Consider the following 23,056-nt stretch of genomic DNA (forward strand, 5'->3'; position numbering starts at 1 on the left):
CACCTTGAGCGTTATAGTTTGCCACTGAACTCTATTTATCATAAAACAACGCCTTTATGTTCCCATTAGTGTCAGTTGAAAGAATGAACTGAAAATAATAGAGGAAAAGAATATAAATTTCACTCATACAACACTAACACTACAAGAAAATATGAAAATAACGAGTGCATTATTAGTTTCTATTTAGTTGCTAAATGATGTTTTACGACCAAATAAAGACTACAACATGTAGTCGTAAATCCTTAGTCGTTAAAATTAATAGTCATAAAATTAGTCCTAGCAACTAGCTAGACTCCTAGTGTGCTATCGTTAGATAGGTAAACAAATGCAGATTTACTTTCATATGCACATGCATGTATAACTATTATCTTGAAGTTTAAATAAATTTTGTTATTTTCTACATTGAAAAATTAAAACCATAAGACACCTTATGAAAGGATATTTTTTTTTAGTAGATAATGAAAACTAACACAATTTAATTTTGCAAGAATCATTGCTTCACATCCGCATTAAAATCTGAATGCAAAGAACTAACTACTAACCATTCTGAACGCCTGGAAGGAGAGCTTGAATTAATTTTTCTTCTAATTGCTGTTCAGGCGTTCAATATATAGTTAATGGACTTTGTGTAATTATACAAAATTAAAATATATAATAATCAAAAAGTATAAGAATTTGATTAAAATTGAAACCGATAATATCAAGACAGTGATGGCCAGCGTAACCAACAATCTTAATTAATACTACTACAAGATTAGTTCAAACCAACCAATTGGAAGGCATGTTATTTACTGATGTGTTGTGTTTTTGTTAGATTTTAAAACTTGTTTTTGCAGTTTTGTTGTATAATCTTGTCATTTAAGTTGTTTTAGGAGCATTTGCATCTAGTTTGCTATCCTTAGGTACTAGAGTGGAGATGTGCAAGGAAGAGTGATTTGGAGCTGTTGTGGATCAAGAATTGGCAAGAAAAAACAAGAGAAGGGAAGAAGAGCAAACGGTCGATCGTGTGGTCGGTCAAGGCGTGATTAGACTGATCAACCATTGGTTGATCTCCTGGTCGGTCAAGGCGTGATTAGACTGATCAACCGGCTACAAGACAAAATGACCGACCACTTGGTCGATCATATGGTCGATCAGTGGGCACTGGACTTGACCAGACTCCTAGACTTCAATGATCGACCAAAGAATCGACCAACTGCAATTCAAATCATTTTTCAAGGAGAAATGCGTTGCCAGTCACTGCTGCTGATGATCACGGTGCCATTTGGGGACCAGAAAAATTTGTCATCCTTTTTTTTTGAATTTAATGTTAAATTATATTCAAAAGAAAAATAAACGTTTTACAAAGTTTATGTGAGAAAATTTTTTAAACAGTTTGATATAAAATCATTCACTAGAATCTAGCTGCAAACCAAACTTGGATGGATTTGTCTTGGCCACCTGGTAGTGTGCTTAGTCGGTTTCGAACATTCTTGTCTATTTGATCAAGTGCTCTGTCGTTAAAGGACGTTCTCCATGCCGTCGTCCGTTTCTTTCTCTCCAATGCAAGTAGATGGTAGTTTGGAAAGCATAACCCAGGATGAACTTTTGTGTTTTATCGAGAGCATTACCGGTAAGAAGAGTGATGACTTCTCTCCAGTGGCTTGTGTATTTGTCTGCAAGTAGCTTTGTACTAACCCTTCCCACACCAGCTTTGAATATGGACATTGGAAAAAGAGATGCTCTGTTGTTTCTTGCGGATGATTGCAGAGGATAAAACTTGCGTTTGCCTGAGGATTCCATTGCTGCAGTTTGTCACCTGTTGCGACTCTGTTTTTTACTACCAACCATGTGAGGAAGGCGTACTTTAGAGTGGCATGTGTGAACCAGATTGCTTTGTAGTCGGTCAGTTGTGGGTGAGCTGCAGGAATATGGTTCCATGTATCTTTGGTTGAGAAGCTACTTCGGTAGCAGTCATTTTTCCCCTTCCATAAAGGTATGTCGTGAACTTCATTAGAACAACTTGATTGCTGCTTCTTTATTTCCTCCTCTATAGCAATAAACAAAGGGAACCGATGTCTCCGTCTCCTCTGCATATTCATTACATCTGCCATAGTGCTTGGTTTTGAGATACTAAGGTCTATAAAGCCCCTATCACCAAGTGTATCATGTAAATAGCCTAGCAGACTCCAGTTGTCGTACCAGAAAGATGTTGATGCACCATTGTGCACTTCCATCTTAAAGAACTGCTTTTCGAGGTCCCTATATTTCAGTAATTTTCTCCAAATCCAAGAGCCAGAGGTTGTGTTATCTTTTTCAGCCCAGAAAGAACCAGTTTGAATGAGAGACCGTTTCACCCAATCAACCCAGAGAGAGCTTCTAGCTGAACAAATTCGCCAAATCAGTTTTGAGTATACTAACCTTGTTTGCTTCCTCGAGTGATTGTAGCCCCAAACCTCCCTCACTCTTTTGGTAAACAAACGTCTGACCAAGCGACTTTAGTTTTCTTTGCGTTCAAGGAAGGACCAGACCACAAGAAAGCTGAGCATAACCGATCAATCTCTTGGATGCAGGATTTAGGAAGTCTAAAAGCTGATATCCAGAAATTTGTCAGACTAAAGAGCACCGAACTAATTAGCTATAATCGTCCTACAAAAGATAGCATTCTAGCTGTCCAGGGAGTTATTCGCATGCGTATTTTTTTTTATTAGAGGGAGGTAGTCCCCTGAGGTCATCCTTCTTGGCAAAAGAGGCAATCCCAAATACCGTACTGGCAAAGATCCATACGCAAACGGGAACTCATGGAGAATCTCTTCTCTGTGGGTCGCGGAGATGCCAACAATGTATATAGTGGATTTCTCAATACTAATATGCAGACCAGAATGTATTGCAAAGTCATCAAACACCCCCAGAACACCAAAGACAGACTGTTAGGAGCCATCCACAAACACCATCAGGTCGTCAGCAAAGCAAAGGTGGGTGAGTTTCAACTGTTTACACATGGGGTGGTATCCAAATTTTCTATTCGCAGCAGCCACATCGAGTTTGCGGGATAGTACATTCATGCAGATGACAAATAAATATGGACTCAATGAGCAGCCTTGTCGTAATCCTCTCATACTTCCAAATTAACCAGCTAGTTCTCCATTAACTTGGACTGAAAAGGAAGCGGTTGTGATGCAGGTTCGTATCCAATGGACATATTGCTCAGGGAAAGCCATTGCTCTCAAGGTAGTAAGTAAGAAACTCCATTTCATAGAGTCAAAAGCTTTTGAGATGTCTATCTTTAAAGCGCAGCAAGGAGAAACTGAATCCTTATGATAGTCCTTGATGATTTCCGTTGCAAGAAGCACATTTTCCATAAGCAATCTATCTTTGACAAAACCTGATTGTGAGAACTGAGATCAGTTCTCTCCTTCCGAAGTGATTTGGGTGTGGAGGAGCTTATTACCGTTAAAAGTTCCGAACTGAATTGAGAGTGTTTGAATGCTAGAACTGTATTGTATTGCTTGAGAGAAAAATTGTTCGATCCCCTACAAAGAATTTCCCCCTTACATATTTATACAGACCAATTTATTACCCAATTAATGCGTAATTAATAGGACACGATTTTCGCGTCCTAATTAATCCTCTTGAATGCATGAATCTTTGACCGAGCTCGAGCTGCGAGCTGACTTACACGACGCCTCTCCGCGCTCTCTTCCTTTCTCCGGGCCTGATGGGCTGACTAGTGCTACGCCCTAGGCCCATTTGTCGTGTCCGGCCCAGGCCCTTTACTTGTTTCCCGAGATGACGAATCGTGGGTTCAACACTGATTGATTAGGGGCAATGAACTTCGGTAGAATGATCTTGAGTCGATTTGCCTGTATATTCAAAATAACTTTATAAAGAACGTTGCAACAGGAAAAGTTATGTAGTCTTTCATGATTCTTGCTTTTTTCTTCTTTGGGATGATAGCCAGTATAGTAGAGTTAACCCCTTAAGGTAGAAAACCAGTACTGAAAAATGATTATATAGCCACCACAAAATCATTACCTAAAGTCTCCCAGGAAGCCTTAAAAAACTCAACAGTGAAACCATCGGCCCAGGAGATTTTGAACCAGGCATTGCAAACAACACCCTTCGGACCTCCTCCTTTGAAACCTCATGTGTGAGCAATTGCTGATCGCTCTCATCACATTTAAAGTCCATAACAGACTCCAGCTCCTCTTGGTACCAGGGTGTGTAATCCGCGGGTTGCAGATTGAGGAACTCCTGAAAAAATCTTGCAGCTTCCGTTTTGATTTGATCTTGAGTGTCTACAACCTAGCCATCATCACACTGAATCTCTTTGATACTATTACTAGACTCTCGGAGAGTAGCAGCCGTATGAAATGGTTTATTATTTTGGTCACCAACCTTCAACTAATGAAGCTTTGCTTTCTGCTTCAAATAATTCTCTTCGATATCTGAAAGCTTTCTCCATTTTTCATACGCAGTCACCTCATCAACAACAGTTTGTAATGTGGGGTTTGCCATTGTTTTAGCCTGCATAGCACATAACGTCTTATATGCTTCCTTTGTGCAGACTGAGATGGCTCCTACCATGTGTTTCCCTAACGATCGCAAGCAAGGCTTGAGACCTTTCAATTGCTTTGAAAATCTATGCATTGCGGAAGTAGAGTGAAATATAGACGGATAGTTTCTCCATTTCTCCTCCATAGCCTTGGGGAAATCCGGATGAGAAGTGGTGACATTGATGAACTTAAAAGGTTTCTTAATCTTAGGCGCCACCGCTAAGAGGTAGAACCGACACCGAAGATGGTCCGAGCACCCACCCGGCTCAAAGACATAGTAGGATTGCACAAAATGCTGAAGCCAATGCTTATTATTATTATTTTTTGAATGAATGTAAAATTGTATTCAACCACAAAACGTTTGTACAATGAAGGCTTCAGTTTTTAAATAATTGCCAAACAAAGCTGAGAAAAAACTTAATGACTTAAGTGGAAATGGAGGATCGAGCATATGCTCGTGTAGAGAACCAGAACTGTAATCCTTCGTCATAACGGTGGTCGGGGATTAAGTTGAGATGGTTGCGTACATTCTTGTCAATGTATTTGATGAGTCGAGCTTGCAGAGAAGGGGTCTCGCCATGTCGCTGAGCATTCCTCTCGCGCCACAAATGATATATAGTTGCCTGGAAGACATACAGTTTAGTACGAACCGTGGGAGGAATGGAAGAGTGTGAGAGGTTAGCAGTGGGAGCAGACTGCTCCAGTCTGTTGAGTATTGAACCAAAAGCAGTGACTGCGTGAGATATTTCCAAATGGCAGCAGCGTAAGAGCAGGAGAAGAATAAGTGATCCCTTGTCTCTTCCGTGCCAGAACAGAGGACACAGTTAACTTGTGATCACCAGTGTCTAACCGATTATGGACCGCATGCCAGAGTAGAAATGAGTATTTGGGGGTTGAATAGGTGTACCAGACCCCTTTATACCAGTCGACACGCATTTGTGGATTGCGAATATTATGCCTTGAAGCCAATGCTTATTAATAAGTACTCTGTCCAGTTTTTTTCAAATAACCCCATCCTGTCGGTTATTACACCATGTAAAATGGTGTCCATGATAATGCATATCAGAAAGTTCACAGTAGGCAGCCAAATCTTGGAAATCCCTCATTCCTGTCATACAGAAAAGGGTAGAAGTGTTAAGAGAGTGATCATCACCATCCAGTATTTCATTAAAATCACCACAGAGGAACCAAGCTTTATCTCGAAATAAAGGAGAATCCTGATGGTGTCTTAAATCACTCCAAAGTGCCTGACGTTCAGCAGAGAGATTTGCAGCATACATAAAAGAGACAAAAAACTCCTCCAACCCTTCAATGTAGATAGAGCATGTGATCAACTGAGAGGTTCTATAAACCGGAGTAACTCGAACATTATTTCTCCAAACCACCCATAGTTGCCCCAAACGATGTTCATCATAGTTTGAGAGGAAAGACCAGCCTGGAAACACTGACCTCACCACTCTATCAGCCAGTCTTTCCTTCACCTTTGTTTCTATCAGACAACCAAAATCGAAATTTCCCTGTCTTAACCACTCTTTTACTGCCCTTTGTTTTTCATTCTTGTTAAAACCCTGGATATTCCAAAAGAAACCCGACATCAGAGTTGTTTGGGGGGAAGACGTGTTGCGAGAGAGATAGGAGCCTGAATCCTACTACTCTGGGAACCTTTGTTAGATAAAAATTTATGTACCTCCTTTGAGGCTCGAGGCAGAGAAGGTCAAATGGATAGAGCAGCCTCCAGACGTTCAGGATCAGTTCCTCCCACACGATTCGGCTTCTCCTGCAACTTTATATCTGCATGAGTCATGACATCTAGAGTACCATTCTCAACTACAGAACTAGGATTGGTAGAGTCATCCACCAAGGTATCCAAATCCTCACCCTACTCCCCTTAATCACTAAGAATTCGACATAATCGAAAACTCCTCCTTGTTAGAATCTTGCTTCAAAGGGCTACGGATACCCTTAGTGGGTGTTGTCCAACCAAGCTCTGTGCCACCCCCCGTATCCCTGACATCCTCAACGACTTGAGCAGAGGTATCCGCTTGTTCCCCTGCTGTGAAGCATGCATGTGTGTCACTGTTTCTTCCCTCGCTACACCAGAGACGCCACCATTAACAACATTGATAACACTGTAATTTACATGTTTTTAGCATCCTTTTTTGTCCTTATTTTGCATTGTTCATACCTCTAACTTAGCATTTTAGGTTATTTATTGTAAGAATCAACTTTTTGAGCATTTAGGGTGTTGCATTTCTGCATTTGCATATTTTGGATGAAAACAGGTGCTAGAGCCAAAAATGGGGAAAAACAAGGACAACTCGAGCACGTACCCGAAGGAGCCATCGAGCTACAAGAACAAGTTCAAACCCCAACACGATCGAAGAGGATCCAAGAGCACGAAGAGCAACCCGAAGATCCACCCGAGGAGTTACCCGACTTCACCCTCGTGTACCCCATCGAGTAGACCATCGGGCAGGTCTGGGAAGCTAGGTCAAATGGGTTTCCATATATAAACCCCCTCTTTCCCTAGCTCTCAAACGAGCACGCCGCAGACCTTCAAACCAGAGAGCGAGAGCTTCTGTGAGAGAACTGGGTGACTCAACATTTTTCTTCTTGTTTTTGCAATTTTATTTTGTAGTTTTCTTAGATCTTTATCATATACTATTTCTACTCTACTCTATTTTTAATACAATGTCTTTTTCGTTTATTTTGATTGCTTTGTCATTCGTCTCTATGTCCGAGTAGTGTAGCAAAGTTTCTAGGGATGGGATAGATGATTAGGTCTTCTTGATCGGTTAGGATGCTTTAGTTGATTGAGATGATTGATAGATTTCCTTCTAGTTTGATGTTCTTAATGCGGCCAAGAGACCGAAAGGTTGAGATTAGATCTAGGGCGTTTACAATGCTACAGGCCGAAAAAAGTAGATAAAATGCTTGATTAGGTCAATGCTAGAGGTTTACTTAACTCTGAGTGACAAAATCAGATGAGTCTAAGTCTACTGACAAAAATGAACTGTTCTTAATGCCTGCTTGTTCATATTGCTAGTGCGAAAGTGTGGTAGTATGTTCAAGGTTGATTGTTGCTAGTGCGACAGTGTGGTGACAAGGTTTTAGAGGTTCATTGTCTAGGAAACAATTGCTTGAGGCATGTAAGGCATCCGTACTGGTCTAGAACACTTAGGATTCGATTACCCCCATCCTTAGGAACTTTCGTATTTCATTTCTTGCATTTTCTTTACTTAGTCGACCACTTACCCGATCAGGTACATGATAACCTGCCTCGAGTAATACCTCGAGCTGTTCATACTTTACTTGCATACTCGATCACCCCACTCGATCCTGTACTCGATTGCTTGCATCGAGGGCTTAGGTCGTGTGGTTTACTTGTCTATATTATTTTTCTTTGTTTATATTAGGACTGTTAGAACCAAAACCTTAATTGCTTGGCTTGACTTGTAATGTACTGATCATATCCTTCCTGCTAGCAATACACAACCATTTGGATTGATAACCCTTTGTACTACAACTGCATAGGGGATTGATACCCTGGGTGAAAACCTGTCTATCAATTTGGCGCCGTTGCCATTTGGTTGTTTTAATTTTGCTACGTTTAGGATTTCAGGACTTGCTAGATCAAGTTCTTTTGTTTATAATTGTTTCGGATACTAACTTGTTTGCTTTCGCTTTTGTTTGTTTTGAATCTCAGGTACAACCCGAGCACCCACCCGACCCGTCACTCGATCAACTGGATCGAGTTGATCCTCGTGTACAACCTCGGATACCCACCTGTGAATGCAAACACGATCCAGAGGTAGTCAGAACCTGAGTCCTTTCATCGACAACATCGACAGACCTCGGCTACTCAGACAACAACAAGTTCAACCGGAACCAGTGATCATTGAGGAGACGATGAATAATCAGAACGGTCCACCAGCTCCTCAAGCAAGGACCAACATAGGAGCAGGAGATGCTCCGACTACTCACACTCAGAGGAATGGCATTGTGCCACCAGCTGTGGCAAACAACAATTTTGAGATAAAGAGTAGTCTCATCCAGATGATACAGAGCAATAAGTTTCATGGACTGCCAATGGAGGACCCATTGGATCATCTGGATGAATTTGATTGGCTCTGTAGCCTCACTAAGATAAATGGAGTGAGTGAAGATGGATTCAAGCTCAGGCTTTTCCCAATCTCTTTGGGAGATAAAGCACACATCTGGGAGAAATCGCTCCCTAAGGAGTCCATCACCACTTGTGAAGCGTGCAAGAAGGTGTTCCTAGCCAAATTATTCTCCAACTCTAGAACCGCAAGGCTGCGAAATAAAATTTCCGGCTTTGTACAGAAAAACAATGAAACGTTCAATGAAGCTTGGGAACGTTTCAAGGGGTACACTACTCGATGTCCACAACACGGCTTCAGTAATGCTTCATTGCTGAGCACACTATACAGAGGAGTGGTCCCCAAGATACCGATGTTGCTGGACACCGCAAGTCATGGTAACTTCCTCAACAAGGATGTTGATGAAGGTTGGGACCTAGTTGAGAATTTGGCTCAATATGACGGCAACTACAATGAGGAATATGATCGCTCTGTGTGATCTACATGAGAGGAAGATGCCAAGTATAAGAGGGACATGAAAGCCCTCAATGACAAACTCGATCAGCTCCTCAACCAGCAGAAGCATGTTCTATCTGAGGAAGAGCAGTTTCTACAACAAGATGGGGAGATAATGCAGCTAGAGGATGTTCACTACATCAACAACCAAGGAGGTTACAACAGAGGGTACAACAACTTCAAGCCAAATCTGAATCTATCTTATCGGAACCCGAACGTTGCGAATCCTCGGGACCAAACCTACCCATCTGCGGTTTAAGGGAACCCGATTCAACATAAGACTTTTGTCCAATACAGCCAAGGCTATGCACCTAAGCAGCAATACTCAGGGACATACAATCAACCACCTGGATTCCAACAACAACAAGGTCCACCAAACCAAACACAAGAAGCTGAGTTACGCGGTCTTATTCAGCAGTTGATTCAGAATCAAGCTACAGCTTCTATGGACATCGCGAAACGGTTCGCAGAGATGAGCAATAAGATCGACTCAGGATACAATGATCTCAATGCCAAGTACGAATCACTCAACACAAAGGTTCGATACATGGAAGGCCACCACAACAACCAACCCGCACCAAAGATCAATCAACTCCCAGGTAAAGCTGTTCAAAACCCCAAGGATTATGCGCATGCTCAGGCCATTTTCCTAGATGATGACTATGAGGATTACCTCACTAGGGACAATGATGATCAAGATGGGGAGGATGTGGAGCACCCATTGAAAAATGAGGCTAGATACTATATATCCGAGTATGAACCCGAGCCTTCACCCAGAGAGACTGATCGAGTTGATGATCGAGCACTGGTTTGAGAATCACAAACTGAAGAACAACCCGAAGTAGAACCCGATAACCTACACGAAGGTGTTGATCGGGTGATGCATCGAGTAGATGTTGAGAAGGGAGATCCGCCTCAACCACCTGCACTGGTAGGAGGGGAGTTAGAGGAATGGCTAAGCGCAAAGCTCCACCACCTAAGCTTTTGCCCCCACATGAGCTTCAGAAGGAAGCTGCAAAGGAAGCAGCTCAATTGGAGGATGAGGTTACGGAAGCTGTCAAGGAGATCGGTTTTGAAATCCTGAGAAGTGGAGTTTGCTTGGATCGAGAGGTGAGAATTGAGGAAAAGCTTGAAGATCCTGGCTCTTTCACATTGTCGTGTTCGATAGGACTTCAGATCTTCAAGAGCTGTTTATGTGATCTTGGAGCTTCGGTTAGCATTATGCCGCTTTCGGTTGCTAACAAGCTGTGATTCACTGATTTCAAACCGAGTAAATTGTATTTGGTTATGGCCGATAGAACAGTGAGGCATCCGATCGGTATCCTGGAGAATCTGTCTCTAAGGATTGGAAGACTGAAAGTGCCTACCGACTTCATGATCCTCGATATGGATAAGGAACCAGATGATCCACTGATTCTAGGAAGACCATTCTTGGCAACAGATGGTGCTGTGATCGAAGTGAAACAAGGCAAGATCAAGATAGAGCATGGTGAGCATTTCAAGATGGAGTTTGATGTGAAGAAAGGGGTTAAGAGACCAACCATTGATGGTCAAGCTTTTTCCACCAAGACCAAACAAAGGAAAGTACAACATCTTGAAGAGGTCAAAACCACATTTGCCTTGGAGCCTGGACAAAACCTGGAAAATCTTTTGCACCAGCCTATTGTAGTGGAGAGTATTCCAAAACCTCTTCCACATGAACCCCATGCTTAGGGAGCATGAAGAGTCAAGCTTAGTGACTTTAAACATGCTCACTTGGGAGGAAGTCCCAAAGGTATCCTTTAGTTTTAGTTTATTTGCTTCATTTACTTTTATTTAATTTTTCTCTTTTTGCAATTTCATAAAAAAAAAATAATGGAAAATTGGAAAGAGGAAAATTGGTAAACCCGAGGGTCAACCCCACACCGTACTCGACGCGCCTGAATACAGCAAGGAAGCCCACTCTCGGTGAAGCCCACCAACCAAAACCCTAGCCTATTTAAGGGAGTCGAACCCTTCTCCCTCTCCATCACCGATAAGATTCTCTTAAACTCTTAAGCTTTTCGTTTTCATTAGTTTCTATTCTTCTCTCTCGATTCCAAGCTTATTCGATTTTCTTTGGAAGACTAACCCTATTAACCTCAAGTACAAGCCTTTCTTTTTCTTCTCAAGGAATCGACATGGAGCCAACCGCTAGAACTTACCAAAGGAAGGGAAGAAGATCCACCTCCGCCGCTGCTAAAACCAGAGGAGATCCCGCCAAAGTTCGAGAGTCTCAAGGAAGAGGAAACGTTCCACATTCCCAACCGTTGGGTGGACGTTTAGCCTCCCCAACCCGATGCACAACTCGATCCACCACCCGACCTGAAGCTCGTGTAACCGATCGAGTAGGCCCCCGAGTTCGCTCACTGAGTCCAATGGCGAGTGCTGTCCGTCGTTCTCCTCGACGTAGGGACCTGTCTACGTCCGAAAAGACCATTACCGACCCTATGGAGGTCGATTCTGATGCTGGAGGAGAAGAACAAGGGGAGATCCAAGCCCCTCGATCAAGGAGCAGAGCCGCAATTGGAAAGGGGAAGAGACCAGCTTCGGAGAAAGCCGAGAAGATAGTTCAGAGAGCGGTTGAGGAAAAAGATCAACACGCCGAGGAGGAGGAAAGAGAAAGAGAAGAGGAGCAGAGAGAGAGAACCCGCCAAGCCTCGCGGAGGCTGAAGCAAAATGAAGTAGACACTCCGGCGAGACTATTCAAGGTCTTCCGGAAGATGAGCTTTGTTGGTACCCGATACCCTCACCGTGAGACCATGAAACAATTGGGAATCGCTAGAGATGTAGAATTTTTGTTCGATATGTGCCACCTGGGCAGTATGATGCGAACCCACCTAGAAGCGTATGAGGAGGAGGCGGTCCACTTCCTTTCAACCTTGAAGCTGCACTATTTTGAGGACTACCCGACCCTACTACCCGATGGGGGGATCAGGTTCATCACCTTCTCCATAAGGAACAAGGAATACCGGCTGACTTTCAAGGAGATGGAGAGGCTGTATGGCTTCAAAGCTAGTAGTGGAGAAGGTATGGAGGTCAGCAAGGAGGAGATGAGGTCCCTATGGCGGACAATAGGAGACAAGCACCCCTACAAGTCCACAAACTCCAAATCTGCTCAGATAAGGAGCCCTGTTTTGAGGTATTTTCACAAGTCCCTCGCATGCGCTCTTTTTGCTAGAAAGGAGACTGGGAATGTGAACGACCATGAGCTTCAGTTGTTAGATGTTGCACTGTGTCGAGTTTTGGATAGTGCTAGGGATGGAACACCGCTAGTAGGAGATATTGCTGATACTAGTATGTTGTTCGTGGTACTCGATCAATTCCTGTACTTGAAATCATGGGCCGTGAAAAGGAGAGAAGGAGGCGGAGAGATCTCTATTGGGGGACTAGTCACACCAATCTTAGTGGCATGCGATGTGCCCTTGAAGGGAATTGTTCACGAACCAAGGTGGCTGGATGCGGACTACCTCGTGCTGGTGAGATTTTTGGCCTATGAGAGGCCTAATGACATGACACTGTTCAAGTTTGTTCACCCAACCGCCGGTGCTGCTCAAATGGTTTTACCCAATGTCATATGCACCAAGGTTTGGCTAGGAAACAACATCGACTTTGCACCACCATTGGAAGAGCTGTACAACCCGGAGGAGGAGTCCGAAGCTGAGAAGAGAGAGGAGACCGGGCAGAGACAAGGAGATAGCTCGGAGGAGTTTGATTTTGAGGTGTATATATGCTCTCAAAAGCAACCGGTTGGAGTCAGGGAAGCTCACAAGAGGATCGGTTGGCTGAAGAGGATGAACAAGTTCCTGGTGAAGAAGGTGAAAGATCTTGCCGGTTCGGTGAAGATAATGGGAGGTCAAATCAAGGATTTGCAAGACAAGGCAAGCTGTGCCTCAGCTTCTACCTCGGCACAAGCACCTACTTGGATGGGGAGAAGCGGACCGCTAGGAGGAACTCGAGGACTGCCACCTCTGGAACATCAAAGAGCATCATCATACGAGCCCCGAGCTGAGGAAGACATCACCCGACCGGAGGCATCGAGGAAAAGCCACTCTGACGCTTACCCGACGCCCAACCCGATGGGGTACACGATGCACTATCCGATGCACCCATCGAGCACCCAATCGGGTGATTATGCTGGACTTTTCCCTCCACCATACCAGATGCCATTCACGATGTCGTACACGATGCACCCTGCGAGTGGATACACTGGTGATCATTCTGGACCTCTTCCGCCATTTCCATCCTACTACCCGATGAGCTACGCGATCCCACCCTCGATCAACACCTCGGACGCTGGTCCGAGTAAGTCGTCTGTACGCATATGTGAGCTCTCTGACGAGCACACACCGGCACCTGCTGAAGCCGGCAACGACCCTGGCTACACGTTGGCAAGTATGGAGGCTGCTGCAACCTCCTTCTTCACCAACCCATGAGGTACCACCTTCATCCAACACTTGTATATACTATTGCATTTAGTTTAATTCATTTTGTGTGATTCTTGGATTCTTTTCCAACTTTTATTTACACAGGGACTGTGTAATTTAATTTTGGGGGAGGGTCCTAGAATGTATTTAACATTGTGTTTTATTTTCTTATTTTTATTATTTCAAATTTTTGCATGCTAGTTTTATTCATTTGAGTCTGCATTTATGTGCATTTAAAAACCCAAAAAATTTGAAAAATTTTGAAAAAAAAAAAAAGAGTGTTTATGTAGTTGCATTGAGTCTAGTTTGTTTCATATAGGATTGTTGCATATGCATCTCAGGGGACAATGATTAAAACTACCTTGTTTAAAATCAAAATCTTAGGATTGAAGCTATAGCCCTTAGTCATAGTTCATTATTGCTAGATCAGTCTTTGGAAAAAAATGAAAAATCTTTGCTTAGACCCTTTGTGTCGATTGAATGCTTCCTTCACTTGCTTGAACATTAGAACATCTCTATATTATTGGATTTAATTTGAACTTTAATTGTCTTGATTATGGAACTTGAATACTTGCTCATGATAACTCTAAAACTCGGGTTAGCTCTCCACTTTTTACCAATCTTTTCGTTTAACCCGATTCATTTGTCCTACTCATGAACCCAAACCTTTCTTTCAAACCTTGTTGCGAATTGTTGAGTGAGGCCTTTTTCATTGTGCTATAGGTTGTGAAACTTTGAGAGTATTGAGAACGACAAAGAACTGCCTCTTGATTTAGCTAAGTTAGATTTGAACTAGCTATTAGATTCGGTTTTGAAAGATAGGTGGTTAGAATGTTTATTTGGGGTTGGGTTGTGGGATATAAAAAAAAAAAAAAAAAGAGAAGAAAGTCCCTAAAGTTAGAATAAATTACCTCTAAGTCTCTAAGTAAGAAAAAAAAAAAAAAAAAAAAAAAATCTTGCTATAGTCTGCTAGAAAGAAAGAAAATAATATATTTACATTAGGAGTTTAGCAAAGAAAGAAAAAAAAAAAAAAACAAAAAAAAAAGAAGAGAAAGAGCTAGAAGTTTAAAGTCTAAAAGTCTAAACCTTAGGGAGTAAAAAAAAGAGTTAAAATCAAGGATGTAGGTAGTTTAATTCTATGGGGTTTAAATGGAAAAAAAATAATGAATGTATGAGAAAAGGGTAGATCATCAAAAGTTAAGCTTTGTATGCCCAAATTGTTCTCAGTCTTAGATAGTTTTCACAACTGTCTAGCATTCTACTTTTTGAGAGAAAACCACCTAAAGAATTTGTTTGAAACCACCTTACCAAAAAGCCTTACCCTTGAAACCGATTGAGCTTGATTCATCTTCTATTTGCAAGAATTCGCCAAACACTTAATTGAATGTGAAAGAGATGTTCCTTATCTTTAGTTGGAGGTTGAGCTAGATCGATGCATGGTAATAGGCATAGAAAAATATTTGTAAGTATGTTGATTGATCTTAGCACCATTAAACTATCTTTAAGGACTATAACTTGAATCCTTCGATTAGCATCTTAAGATTATGAGTCCCCACTTTCAAACCGTACCCTCTTACTTCCTTACTAGAGGACTAGCAAGATTTTAGTTTGGGGGTCTGATAACACTCTAATTTACATGTTTTTAGCATCCCTTTTTGTCCATATTTTGCATTGTTCATACCTCTAACATAGCATTTTTAGGTCATTTACTGTAAGAATCAACTTTTAGAGCATTTAGGGTGTTGCATTTCTGCATTTGCATATTTTTGATGAAAACAGGTGCTAAAGAGCCAAAAATGGGGAAAAACAAGGACAACTCGAGCACGTACCCGAAGGAGCCATCGAGCTACAAGAACAAGTCCGAACCCCAACACGATCGAAGAGGATCCAAGAGCGCGAAGAGCAACCCGAAGATCCACCCGAGGAGTTACCCGACTTCACCCTCGTGTACACCATCGAGTAGACCATCGGGCAGGTCTGGGAAGCTAGGTCAAATGGGTTTCCATATATAAACCCCCTCTTTCTCTAGCTCGCAAACGAGCACGCCGCAGACCCTCAAACCAGAGAGCGAGAGCTTCTGTGAGAGAACTGAGCGACTCAACATTTTTTTTCTTGTTTTTGCATTTTTATTTCGTAGTTTTCTTAGATCTTTATCATATACTCTTTCTACTCTACTCTATTTTTAATACACTGTCTTTTTTCGTTTATTTTGATTGCTTTGTTATTCGTTTCCATGTCCGAGTAGTGTAGCAAAGTTTTTAGGGATGGGATAGATGATTAGGTGTTCTTGATCGGTTAGGATGCTTTAGTTGATTGAGATGATTGATAGATTTCTTTCTAGGTTCTTAATGCGGTCAACAGACCGAGTTGAGATTAGATCTAGGGCGTTTACAATGCTACAGACCGAAAGGAGTAGATAAAATGCTTGATTAGGTCAATGCTAGAGGTTTACTTAACTCTGAGTGACAAAATCAGATGAGTCTAAGTCTACTGACAAAAATGAATTGTTCTTAATGCATGCTTGTTCATATTGCTAGTGCGACAGTGTGGTAGTATGTTCAAGGTTGATTGTTGCTAGTGCGACAGTGTGGTGACAAGGTTTTAGAGGTTCATTGTCTAGGAAATAATTTCTTGAGGCATGTAAGGCATCCGTACTGGTTTAGAACACTTAGGATTCGATTACCCCCATCCTTAGGAACTTTCGTATTTCATTTCTTGCATTTTCTTTACTTAGTCGACCACTTACCCGATCAGGTATACGATAACTTGCATCGAGTAATACCTCGAGCTTTTCATACTTTACTTGCATACTCGATCACCCCACTCGATCCTGTATTCGATTGCTTGCATCGAGTGCTTAGGTCGTGTGGTTTACTTGTCTATATTATTTTACTTTGTTTATATTAGGACTGTTAGAACCAACACTTTAATTGCTTGGCTTGACTTAGGACCTCCCACGAGAAATATTTTGGAGGAACATTCTTCACAATAACCCATATAGGGATAGTCTTAATCTCCTCCGACTCCATATCTGCAATGGGACTCCATTTGGATAAAACAACCGGGACACCACACAAATTCCACATGCCTCTCCTCAACACCCGAGATCGCGTACGTTCATCCCGGATTTGAAATCTCACCATGGCGTTATCCACTGCAAAAACATCAATCTTTATTGTTTTATCCCCAAGAGTCCAGATCTTTTTCACTAAAGCATGGATCCCTCCCACAAAAGTTGCTTTGGCAAGAAATCTCCCCACAAGGAAGTCCTCCCAAAAGAGGATGAGCCTCCTCAAAAACCTTATTTTGTAGCTGGACCGTAGGCATACCATCGATCTCCTCAATAGCCAGATGAACCTTAGACATGTCCCCTGGAGTTTTAACCATAGAGACCCATGATCGGTTCAGGGAAACAACCGGAACAGCGGGAGAAGATTCCAACTGCAGCTCCGATGACTCTGCAGGGAATTCCCCTCAGAATCCTTTTCCTTTAACACCATCGGGAGAGCACCCTTATCAATCCCGACAACCGGCGAAACTTCACCATCCTCAAGACCCTTTAACAATGTAGATCCAATATCACTCAGTGTATCCCCGTCCCCCGGCGGAAGAGCCACCGGCGGCATCAAACCTTGTGCAAGAAGCAAAAAATCTAAATCGCCTTTGTGATCCCTCCGAGAGTAAAACGCAGCCTTTTTCAAGAAAATTTGTCATCCTTGATCACCAGAAAATTTGTCATCCTTGATCACCAGAAAATTTGTCATCCTTGATCACCAGCAAATTTTCCCGTAAGTTGCTTGCGTCTCTATCTCTTCCTTAATGTTGGTTGTTTTAATTAAGTGGCTGTCTTCTTTTTAAGTTTTTTTATTTTTTATTTATTTTTTTTTGTTTATTTTTTTTTTTAAGTTAATTTGTTTTTAAGTTGTCTTCTTTTTAAGTAAACTGTACTTTCTTTCTTACACGTAAAACCTCGCTGAGGCTGAGACATGCATAATGATTTCAGTCCTGCTTCCATCTCAGCTAATATTAAATTAGCTCTCAAGAATATGGGTTACACTGGTAAGGTCTTTGCTTATTCTAATGATAAGAAAAGTTTGAATCTGCCAACATCAAGCTTGCAGCCCACGGTTAACAAATTCATTCACTTAAAACCCTAGCTACCACTCGTTCTCTATTACTTATTGTTATATTGTTCTAGCTTTGTATAGCACGTGCTTTCTATTTCAGGATTTAATTACATTCCGTTTACCGTGGACATTTATTATTGGGGAGTATACCATGCAGATAAACCAACAAATTTGATGGGTAATATCAAGAGACTTATCACAAGGCAGCTTTATAGGGACTCTTGTCTATTTAAGCAAGACAGACAACAATATTCTCTTAGCGCAACCTCGAAACGCATCAGGAACGCTACTCCAGACTGCTAGTTTAGTTTGGCTTTGGACTAGCCTATCAACCGGAGGGAGCCCTATCAACAACAGAACAACCCTAAAGGGTTTCAAGACAAATCTCTAATTTTTCATTACGGGTAAAAAATGTAAATTAAGTTTTAACTTATAAAATATTTAATAATTATTAGCTTACAAAAAAATATTAATTCACTTTCACTTTAAAAATTAGACAACAAATTTATTAATTCACTTTCTCCCTCTAATTAATTATGGACTTAAGTTATTGATTAATATTGTTTCTTTTAAAAATTGTTAAATAATCAAACTTTAAAAAAAAAAATAAGATTCGATATTAAACCATATGATTTTGTTTTCAATTTTTATATTTAGAAGCATTTGTTAAGAATTTAAATTAAGATTTTATTATTATCTATCTTTGATTTCATTTACAAATTGTTTCATCTAATATGTTGTAGATAATTTTTGGGTTTTAACTGAACGTTCAATTCTTTTATATGACTACTAGGTGATACCCCGTGCTACAGCACTAAATTATATTTTCTTTGTTTATATAGTGTTTATTTGTATATTTGGGGTTATACAGTAAATTGGAAATCTTAATAGAATAAATAGTTTGTAGAATATAGCTTTTCACAGAAACAGACACACCACAATATTGGATAGTAGGTTTGTATGAGAATAGACACTCCGCAATATCGTAAAAGAATAGACACTCCGCATTATCCAAATTTTCATTGCATAAGTTGTATAAAAACTCTAAATTTCAGAAATGTAAACTGATTTGTTGCTGGAAAAAAAACAAAAAAATTGATTGCTGCTGAATAAAATAACTCATAGTATATAAGAATGTAGTTTGGATATTGGAGAGTATAGCGTAAATCAATAACTTAATTAATGAAAATAAATAATCCTTACAATCAAAACATAGTTTGAGCGAACGTATTAGAAAGGTAAAAAGAAAAAACAACAATGATTATAATTAAAATTTTCTGCTTGTATGTTTCGTTTTTTTGGTGTTATGAGTTGTGGTGAATGAGCAGTATTTATAGATTTATAAGGAGATCCTAGGAGACGACGGTGAGGATGATGAGGCAACAGACGGCGAGGACTTAGCAAACGGAAACTCAGTCTCAACATACTGGACATGTCGGGATACATAAACGACCAGTAGCTTTATCGAGACAGAAATATGCACTTTGCGATGGAGAAAAACCAAGAAAGACACACCCCTTGGATTGCTCCGCTAGCTTATGAGGCGTATAAGGTCAAAGCCATGGAAAACAGGTACACCCAAAAACTCTTAGCTTCGTGTAGTTGGGAGTGGTCATAAAGAGTTACTGATATGGAGATTGGTTAGACAACACTGGTGTTGGTAATCTGTTGATGAGGTAGACCGCCATAGATAGAGCAAACGGCCAATACGTTTTGGGCATCAAAGCATGTGAAAGCAAAGCGAGACCAGTTTCCACGATGTGCCTATGTTTGCGTTCAGACATCCCATTGTGTTCAGGCGTGTGCGGAGGAGAGGTGAAGTGAGAGATCCTGTGTGTAGATAAGTAGGTACGAAGAGAAACGTACTCACCACCATTGTCAGAGTACAAAGTTTGAATCCTTTCACGAAATTGATTTTCAACAAGGGCTTTGAAGGCGAGGAAGGTATGTTTCACATCCGACATGTTTTTGAGAGGATAAAACCATGTGTAACGGGTGTAATGATCCACAAAAATGAGATAATACTTATAGTTATCAAGAGAAATGATAGGAGATGTCCAAACATCAATAAAGAGATATTGTAAAGGTCTGGTGGATTTAATAGAGGAAACAGCAAATGGCAATTTGTGTTTTTTATTGAATAAGCAATCAGAACAAGAAAAAGTTTAAGAAGAAGAGCAGGAAAGTGGTAAAGAAAACTTTGAGACAATCGTTTTTAAAATAGAAGATGAGGGGTGGCCAGGTCGGGAATGCCAGGAGGATATAGTGGTTTTCGAACTGGGGGATGTATACAGAGTATGAATGTGAGAAGCTGTCATCGGCCACTCATACAGTTCTCCTTTAGTCTTGCCTTGGAGTAAGGGGCCCCCGTGTGAAGATCCTTCACCTGAAAGGAAGCAGGAGCAAATTCAACAGTAATTTGATTAGAATTGCATAAACGATAGACCGAAATAAGATTTTTGTGTATGTTGGGTACACATAAGACATTATCTAAAGCAAGAGATCGAGTAAGCGAAGGCAAAGTCGTCAAACCCTGATGAGTTATTTTCAAACTAGAACCATCACTGATGAAGACCTCATCATTGCCCGAGTATGGTTGATGCATAGAAAGATTTTGGAGATCCGATGTGATATGGTGTGTAGCACCACAATCCAGCATCCACAGATCAGAGTTATTGGGCGAACCTAAAGCAAGGTTCGCACGCGGCTGCCAAGGCGTGAAATGATTCTTGTTTGGTGGGCGAGAAAGAGACGCATGATTCTGAATCTGAGGACACCTCCGAGCAGAGTGACCTTGAACGTTGCAGAACTGACATTTTCCCAAGTATGGACGAGGCTGACGATGATCAGATCGTGAAGAGGAATGCCAGTGATTGTTAGAACGCTTCCTGTGTTGAGTATTGTTGCGATAGTTGTTGTTGTTGTTGTTGGCAGAACGATGAGTCGCTACATTGGCCGTCATAGGTAGCGTAAAATGCGTTGCTTTGGACATGAGCTTGGCTTCTCGAGTGCGCTACCTCTCGTGAACATATGGAATTGTAGGAGAGACATCACGAGCCTCAATTTGGTCGATAATAGGACGGTAGTCCTCTGGTAAACCTGCAGGAATTAAGTCGATTTGATCATCATAATCCATTGGTTTACCCATATTAGCGAGAGTGTCAAACCTGGTGGTAAGACCTTGGAGATACTCTTCGATAGTATGAGATCCCTTAGTCCATGTCTGTAGCTGATCTTTCAGCTGTTGAATGTGTCCTCTACTCGCCTTAGTATATATCTCCGCAAGAGTACTCCAGATCTCAGAGGAAGTTGTTGTACGAGAGAGGATTGGCTGAAGATTAAGCAAGATAGCACCCAGAAGAGCACTATAAATCAATTTTTCTTGACGTTGCCAATTGACGAAGGCTGGATTGTCAGAGACGACAGTCTCGGAGGTGAGAGTGGGAGATGGAGCCGGCGTTGAACCATCAAGATGACCAACAAGGCCATAACCAGCAACAAGGGCATGAACTCGAAGCTTCCACATGAGATAATTTGTGGGAGTAAGTTTAGTGACATTTGTCATATTGATATGAAGAAGAGTGTGATTAGTGTTTGTGATGATGGTATCAGACATCATAGGAGAGGAGGAATCCGACATGGAGAAGAGAAAAGAAATTTGTTTTATAAACCTGCTCTAATACCATATAGGATTTGTATATCGAAGGATAATTCTTATTGATGTATTACAACTGATATATATATAGACACAGGACTAAGCTAGGGTATTATTGTACAAGAGTTATTGAGAATAAATGATAGGGAGATTTACTCAAATGTTATACATTTTATGTAATATTACCAGAATCTACAGAAAAAGATTTTATTACTAGAATATTTCGGGTATTTTTAAAATATCCAGCGTGCCCTTGTTTTATGTTATTGGAAAAATTGTAATTACAAAAATGCCATTGCCGCGTTAGACGCCATGTCAGAAATCGCTGACGTGTAACCATAACTCAGCCGTAACGCCGTTACAGAAGTATGTTGCGGCTGAGTTATAGGTATGTTGCGGCTAAGTTATGGAAAAAACATTTGAGTAAGAGCGGAAGGCTGACTTAGAGCATAACTAAGCCAAGAGTTATCACTATGACACGGCTGAATTACCATTTTCCGACTGGCTGACTTATGAGATGTTGTTACGGCTGAGTTATGGTTAAAAACTATAACTCAGCCGTGATATGCTTACTTATCGTACAACTCAGCCATTTCACGGCTGACTTAGTAGCACAAGATTAGTTACTAGAATGTTATTCAGTTATGGCTGACTTATTAAACGATACTGCTGAATTACATATTTTCAGTTGATGAAGCGGCTGAATTTGACAGCAATTTTTTTCCTTTTTAATTACTGTAATGTTATTCATGTTGTGACTGAGTTATAATTTGTTTGATGGCTGAGTTTTATTTAGGCTAAGTTATTATTTGTTTGATGGCTGACTTGCCACGTCGGACGCAATATCCATGTCAGCATTCCATGTCATCATTTTTTTCTCTGGAAATGCGAAACGTCGTTCGACTCTTGTTCTTCAACTAGTTATTAAGTGAACTATTTACGTTCTTATTCTACTTCTTCTTCACTTTCTTCTTCACCTTGTTCTTATACTTCTTCTTCACCTTGTTCTTCATTATCTTTCATGGACCCAGTTCCGGTACTAGTTGTTTCCGGTAATTGGGTAAAGACACAGAGATATGTATTTAAAACCGACGAAAGAGGATGTATAGTTGTGCAGATAGATGGAGGCACAACACACGACAAGCTTGTGGAGCTTGTTCTTGAAGACTACGGATTGGATGTGTTTAGCCATGAGCTAAATGCATGCTCTCGATGTAAACAAGTTGGGCACAATGCAAAAACTTGTCCGATGCAGTATTATTATAATACATTTGTTTTATTTTGTGCAATAACTCAAACGTCAAGCATTATAACTCAGCCGTCATATTAATCGACGAGACCTTTCGTTTTCCGCTTTCAGATTATTCCTTGTGATAACTCAGCCACAAAACATTATTACTCAACCGTCATATGAATCGACGAGACCTTTCATTTTCCCATAAATACAATAACTCAGCCGTTAAGTAATATAAATAAACTGTTTGCTTTCAGATTATTTCTTGTGATAACTCAGCCACAAAACATTGTAACTCAGCTGTCATATGAATCGACGAGACCTTTCCCTTCCCGTAAATACTATAACTCAGCCATTAAGGTTTTTTTTTTTTTTTCGGGTTGTGACGTGAAAAATCGAAAATGATGTGTATTTTAATTTGCTGATGTGTATTTTTTTTTACTC

The 23,056-nt window shown here is 40.9% G+C and overlaps 1 non-coding gene and 1 pseudogene across 1 annotated transcript; both read right to left on the bottom strand.

Moving 5' to 3' along the window:
• Window positions 1-1,499: 1,499 nt before the first annotated feature.
• LOC147938393 (uncharacterized) lies at window positions 1,500-6,130 on the bottom strand (annotated as a pseudogene).
• A 2,716-nt stretch (window positions 6,131-8,846) lies between these two features.
• LOC147938394 (small nucleolar RNA R71) lies at window positions 8,847-8,953 on the bottom strand. The gene has a single exon (XR_015567533.1). It is a non-coding gene; the product is annotated as a small nucleolar RNA R71 (small nucleolar RNA).
• Window positions 8,954-23,056: the final 14,103 nt, after the last annotated feature.

The sequence above is a fragment of the Camelina sativa genome, chromosome 9 (genome assembly GCF_030686135.1).
Source record: "Camelina sativa cultivar CO46 ecotype springtype chromosome 9, ASM3068613v1".
In the NCBI taxonomy this organism is placed as follows: Eukaryota; Viridiplantae; Streptophyta; class Magnoliopsida; order Brassicales; family Brassicaceae; genus Camelina; species Camelina sativa.